Here is a 7,194-nt window from a genome sequence, read left to right on the forward strand (position 1 = left end):
GGAGAAGGAAGAACAGAAATGGGAAGTGATGGAGAAGAAAAAGAGGCTGAAAGGCAGAAAAGAAAGGATAGACACGGATTTAACATGGAAAGAAAGGGAGATAAGACGAAAGTTGGGAGAGATAGCAAGGAGAGAAGAGAAAAGAGGAGAAAGGACATGGGTAAGTAATGGCAAGTTAAAAATAGGAGAAAAATGGTGGAGATGGGATGAGGAGAAGGAAGTTCTGAGAGATGAGAAGGGAAATGTAAAGAATATGATAATGGGGGAAGAGGAGAGGAGAAAGGAAGATGGGCTAAAGTAGAGATAGAGAGAGAGAGGGAAAAGGAGAAGAGAGGAAAAGGATGGAAGGTAGTATTCTGGAACGTAGCGGGAGTAGGGAATAAGGACATAGATTTTTGGAAAGGATTAGAGGAATGGGATGTAATAGTGTTATCAGAAACATGGATGAAAGAGGAAGGATGGAAGAAGATGAGAAGGTACCTACCGAAAGGATACGTATGGGGAGTGCAAGGAGCAAGTAGAAAGAAGAAGAGAGGAAGAGCGAAAGGAGGCATGATTATGGGGATAAAAAAGGAGATTGCAGAGAAGGGAGGAATGATGGAGCTGAGTAAGGAGGGCTTTGTGGTAGGAAGAGTAAAGATAGGGAAGGAAAAATGAAGGGTGATAGGAGTATACGTAGGAGAAGGAATAGAGAAGGCGTGCAGGGAGATGGAGAAGTGGACGGAGGAGAAAGAGGAGGAGGTTTACACGATAATAGGAGGAGATTTTAATGCGAGGACAGGACAAGAGGGGAGTAGAATCAGAGATAAGGAGAATGCGGAAGAGGAGAGGAAAGAGGAAAAGAAAAGAAAGTCGAAAGACAAATTAATCAATGCAGAGGGAAGAAAACTACTGGAATTCATGGGAGAAAGAGGTTGGAGCATAATGAACGGTAACACAAAGGGAGATGAGGAGGGAGAATGGACTTTTACAGGAGGAAGAGGGAACACGGTTATAGATTACGTAATTGGAAATGAGGATAGCGGAGAGAAGGTGAGAAGGTTAAGAATAAGAGACAAGGTAGACTCAGATCATCACCCAATAGAAGTGGAGATAGAAGGATGGCAGAGAAGAGAGAGAAGAAAGTCGAGAGGAGGGAGGAGAGGAGTATGGAATGAGGAGGGCCGGAGGATTTTTGAGGGAAAAGTGGGGGAGATAGGAGAAATAGGAGGAGGAGAGGAAGAGATAGATGGAGAATGGGAAAGAATAGAGGAGAGGATGAAGGAAGTATTAAGAGCAACAGAGGAGGACTGGAGGAAAGGGAAGAAGGAGAAAAGAGGATGGTGGGATGGGGAGTGCAGAGAGGAGAAAAGAAAGGTAAGGAGGGAGCTGAGGAGATGGTGGAGGGAAGGAGGTGAGGGGGAGGAATATAGGAAGAGAAGAGGGGATTACAAGAGATTGTGTGAGAGGAAGAAAAAGGAAGAAAACGAGAAATGGGAAAAGAAGGCAGCAGAGGTGAAAAGAGAATCGGAGGTATGGGAGATAATAAACAGAGAGAGAAGAAGATGGAAAGGAATAAACGAAGAAATTGAGATGAGAAAGTGGAGAAAATATTTTATGAAGTTGTTAGGAGGAACAGAGGAGAGAAAGGTAAGAAAGAAAAGAAGAGAGGAGGGGAACAGGACAGAGGAGGAGGAGGAGGAGGAGGAGGAGGAAATAAGTAGAGAGGAAATGAGAGAGGCAAGAAAGAAGCGGAAAGCAGGAAAAGCGACAGGGATAGATGAGATTCCGAATGAGGTATGGAAGTATGGAGGAGGGAACGTGGAGGATTGGATGCTGGATTTTTGTAATAGAATATGGAGAGGAGAAGGATGGCCGAAGAGATGGATAGAGGGAGTGATTACACCGATAAGGAAAAAAGGGGATGGAAAGGAGGTGGAAGACTACAGGGGAGTAACCATGATGCCATCAATGTATAAGGTTTACACGATGATACTGACAGAAAGATTGAGGAAGGATGTGGAGGAAAAAGGGATAGTGCCAGAAAATCAGATGGGGTTTAGGAGAAGAATGGGAACAATAGACAACATATACGTGATGAATTATCTAATCAATAGACAACTGGAAAAAAAAGAGGGAAGGCTAACGGCATTGTTTATAGATCTGAGAGCAGCATTTGACTCGGTAGACAGGGAGAAATTAATGGAGGCAATGGAGGAGAGAGGAGTAAGGAAAGGATTGAGAAGAAGGGTAGAGATGGTGATGAGAGAGACAACATGCAGGATAAAGATAGGGGAAGAAGTTGGAGAGAGTTTTTGGATTGAGAAAGGAGTAAGACAGGGGTGCCCATTGAGTCCAATACTATTCAACATCCTAATAGCGGACTTAGAGGAAAAAATGGGGAAGGTGAGAAGAGGAGGAGTAAGAATAGGAGAAAAAAGGATTTATACATTGGCATACGCGGATGATATGGTGTTGTTGGTAGAGGAGGAAGAGGAACTGAGAAGTATGGTAGAAAGGTTAGAAGAATATCTAGACAACAAGAGATTGGAGCTGAACGCAAAGAAGACGAAGATAATGAGGTTTAGGAGAAAGGGAGGAAGATGGAAGAAGAGGGAGTGGAGATGGAAAGGAGAGAAAATGGAGGAAGTGAAGGAGTTTACGTATCTGGGATATAGACTACAGAGGAATGGAGGACAAGAAGGACAAGTGAAAGATAGGATGAGGAGAGCGGCGGCTATTATGGGGCAAGTATGGGGAATAGGAAAGAGAAAGTTTGGAAAAGATTGGGGGAGAAGATTATGGCTTTTCGACAAATTGGTGTGGACAGTGATGAGCTACGGGGTGGAAATATGGGGGTGGAAGGAGAGAGAGGGAATGGAAAGGATGGAAGAAAGATACCTGAGATGGATATTAAGAGTAGAGAGGGGAACGCCAGGTTATATGGTGAGGGAGGAACTGAGAAGAGAGAAGCTGAGGATAAGAGCCGGAAAAAGGGCATGGAATTTCGAGAAGAGAATGGAGGAAGGAAGAGGAAGCGAGCTAGCGAGGAAATGCTGGGAGGAAATGAGAGAAAGGGCGAAAATAGGAAGAGTGGGATCGGAGTGGGAAAGGGAAAGGGAAGAATATTTCAGGAAAAGAGGTAGGAGGATAGAGGAGGTGGAGGAGAGAAGAGGTATGGAGGAGGGATGGTTTGGGGAGTTAATAAGGAGGGATCTGGAGGAGCAGAGGAGGGAGAGGGAGGAGAGAATAAAGGGATCAGAATTTAACAGATGGTACAAGGAGGTTAGAGGAGAAGGAGTGCCAGAATACTTAAGAAAGGATTGGGGAGAGAGTAGATGGAGGAGGATAGCAAGATTCAGATTAGGAAGTGAGATTTTAGAAAGCAGGTATTGGGAGGAAGCAGAAAAGAGGAAATGTAGGATATGTGGAGAGGAGGTAGAATCGTGAGAGCATGTATGGGAGAGGTGTGAAGTGAGGGGGGAGAGGAAAGAGAGTTGGCAGGAAGTAGTGAGGGAGATACTAGGAGAAAAAGGAGAAGGGGAAGGATGGATGAGAGAGATAGAGAGAGAAAGGGAGATAAGAAAGGGGAGAGGAGAGAGAAATGTGGAGAGAGTAGGAGGGAAGGAGGATGATGGAGGAGAGAATGACGTGAGGGGGGCAAAGGGGAAGAATGTTTAAGAAAAGAAAGCAAGAGGAAACGGAAGTCCAAGAAGCGTGTGTGTGTGTACATGGGGTTGGGCAGAAGCCAAGGGGAGATGGCCTGGACAACGGGCGACCCAAAGCGGAAGTCCAACCCCTTAGGACAGATAGGTTAAGTTAGCAATAAGATAGGTTAAGAGGTTAATAGCGAAGAAGTCATGGTAGCGTGCGATTTATATTTTTTGTTTTTTTTTTGTTTTTGTTTGAATTAGTACCTTTGTATATGCGGCTGCTGTATTGTTAAATTGTAAGGGAATTGAAACCCCAAGGGGACCAATAAAATTTACTACTACTACTACTACTACTACTAATAAAATAAATTATTTATCTATAAATAATTATTTAATTCAAATATATTTAAACGTATATTCAAAAAAGGTAATATAAGGCACAAAAAATTAAATTTAGAAAATTAAAAAATTTAAAGTTAAATAAAAATTTTAAATTTAAATTAAAAAATAAAAATAAAAAAATGTGATGTACAAAAAATACTTAGCGCTGTTTTTGTATTGTTATTTTAACACATTAGTAGATAAAATAAAATATAAATCAAAGTATAGACTAATTTTTTTACTGCAATACGCTTCAACAAAAATCTGTAAACATATTACATGGCTCGATATTCAAATGACATGTGGCTAGCTGAACATATTGATATACACATGAAATATATGTATATAATGTAACATGTAATAATTGTCATATTAAACAAATTCAACAATTGAGTAACATTGGATTTTTTGTTAAATAATAACATTAATGTATTAAATCTGTAATATAATAATTAAATATGTTTGATTACTACATTTAGTTGTTGGTCCACTGGGATTCGATTGTGTCATGTTCAATCATAAAACTAAGTAAAAATTATAGAAATGAATTTAGTATACGTTAATTAATATATGCTAAAGACATATATGTATACGTCTTTAGCATATATTAATACATATACGTTTTTAGCGGCTTCCTATTCCGGTAAGAGTGTGAGTGACAGGTGTGTGAAAGCGTGGCAGGTATTTTGTGAGAAAAGAGTGAGATAAGGGGTGAGGAGATTTATAGGTATGTTGTGCCTCCGGGAAGGCACGGAAAATTTTGGGGTCTCAGTCGACTGAAGGATGAGGATCCTAGGATCGGCGGGCGTCTCCACTTTAATTAATTCACTTGTTTACCTGAATAAATCTTTTATTTCATTTATTTCTCGAGTTGGTTTGATTATGTATAATCCCACCTGGGTGGTTAGTTAAGTATGCTCGCACTCGATAATTAGATTACAGGTGATAGTTTATATTCTGCGGCTTGTCTTCGACTCTTAGTTAGGTTCTAATTAGCGACTTGACTTTTTGGATTTTCGTTAGCGACTGACTTCATCGCCTCGCTCTCCGTTCGCGGTGGTCTCCTGTCCTTTTCTATATCTTTCGGGGGAAGATGTAGAGAAGCTCTTTCATTGGCTAATATATATAATGACAAAATAAATTCAGTAAAATATGTATATATATATATTTATTTATTTTTAAATTTAAATAACATGAATAATTATGTAATTAATTTAAACTGGAATGTATATACATTGTAAAGTTATTATATATTTTTATAAAATATTTAGATAAATAGATATATATAATAAAATAAATTATTTATCTATAAATAATTATTTAATTCAAATATATTTAAACGTATATTCAAAAAAGGTAATATAAGGCACAAAAAATTAAATTTAGAAAATTAAAAAATTTAAAGTTAAATAAAAATTTTAAATTTAAATTAAAAAATAAAAGTAAAAAAATGTGATGTACAAAAAATACTTAGCGCTGTTTTTGTATTGTAGCTCTTTGGCTCTTTGACTACGAAACGTCCTTAAAAATAATGATCAGTAATGAAATGTGTATAGACAGGATATATCAGTTGTCGCATCCTATCTTTGGAGAATGAATTGATGAAGTCAAAATAAGTCGTAATTAAAGAATCATAAAATTACATTTGAACCTTTTTTATAAAAAAATTTATAATGAAAATAATGCGCTTTAAACATCTATTTTAAAATTCTAATAGCGATCAGCGAGACATTGCAGATTCTTTAAAACATGTTTCAGGATAAAGAAATTTTTACTCATTTATTTTTTGATTGATTAATTAAACACTTTGAAGCATTTTTCGCAGACCATAACTTCTGTCACAAAAAATGACAAATTACTTGAATACTTTTTGTAATACTACTTTTACTATATATTTGTTAGTTATATTTTTATTGTAATCTTAACAATTAAAAATTTATAATTTAAGTAAAAATAATTTATACAAATTTTTCGATTATTTAATTAAAAACTCTTTAAACTTTAATGAAGGCTCAAACATAATTTTGTTATTCTTTATGTTTGACTTATTTTAACTTTACCAATTCATTCTTCAAAGGTGTAACGTGACTTGTAATACACCCTATATGGAAATTTATCACTAGTAAGTCCAATTAATCACTTATTTCGAGTACTTAAATTACTGCCTATCAGTATATTAAATGATACTGATATACAGTAATTTAAGTAGGCACTCCAAATAAGTGATATACATGTATTGATATACAGTAATTTAAGTTCTCGAAATAAGTGATTAATTGAACTTACTTGTGATAAATTTCTGTAAGGGACTTTGTATGTATATCATGTGCTGTAACAATAAAATAACTAAAAAGTCAAAAAAAATTTTAAATATAAAAGTAGCCTACTTGATATGAAATGCTCCATATACATTAATCAATATATGCTGAAGACGTATATTCATTCATCCATTCATTACTTTATTTGCCCCTTTAAGGATTAAAGGCGCTTTTAAGAAGCGTATTTAAACCTTACAAACTCTTACAATATTAACTTACAATCTACTCTTACATCTAACTTACAATTACCTTAATTCTAACTTAATCTACCTATCTAACTAATTAAGAGAGAGAAAGAGTCGCCCTAACTATTATCTCGCTTTGCCTCGGCTTCCAGTTTCCCATACATTCTCTGACACCTCATTCATACTTCTACTCATTCTCCTCCTCATACTTCCATCCTCCTCTTGCCCTCCCTCTTCTTCCCCTACCGTTCTCCCCTTCTCCCTCTTTTTCTCTAATTCCCTCATCCATCCTTCCCCTTCTCCTTCTTCTTGCAGTATTTCCTTCATTCTTTCCCACCAATTTCCCTTATTTCCCTCTCCCCCACATTTTCCTATTACATGTTCCCATGTTTCATTATTCATCCCACATAGCCTACATCTTCTTTTCCCCTCTTCTTCCCAGTATCTCGCCCCTCTCATTTCATTGTTCATTCTAAACCTTACTATCCTTTTCCACCTACTTTCCTCCCATCCCTTTCTCAGATATTCCGGTAAACCCTCTTCCTTACATTCTCCGTACCATCTATTATATCTCGACTCTCTTATCCTCCCCCATCTTTCCTCCTTCTGCATTTCTCTGTCTTTCTGCTCCCATCCCTCGTATACTTCCTCTCCTCTTCCTCTTTTTTTCCTCCATCT

The 7,194-nt window shown here is 37.5% G+C and overlaps 1 pseudogene; it reads left to right on the plus strand.

Moving 5' to 3' along the window:
- Positions 1–2,054: 2,054 nt before the first annotated feature.
- Positions 2,055–3,829, plus strand: LOC146721430 (uncharacterized; annotated as a pseudogene).
- Positions 3,830–7,194: the final 3,365 nt, after the last annotated feature.

This window comes from Nylanderia fulva, unplaced genomic scaffold, assembly GCF_048542155.1.
Source record: "Nylanderia fulva isolate GAGA-0341 unplaced genomic scaffold, ASM4854215v1 Scaffold478, whole genome shotgun sequence".
Taxonomy (NCBI): Eukaryota; Metazoa; Arthropoda; class Insecta; order Hymenoptera; family Formicidae; genus Nylanderia; species Nylanderia fulva.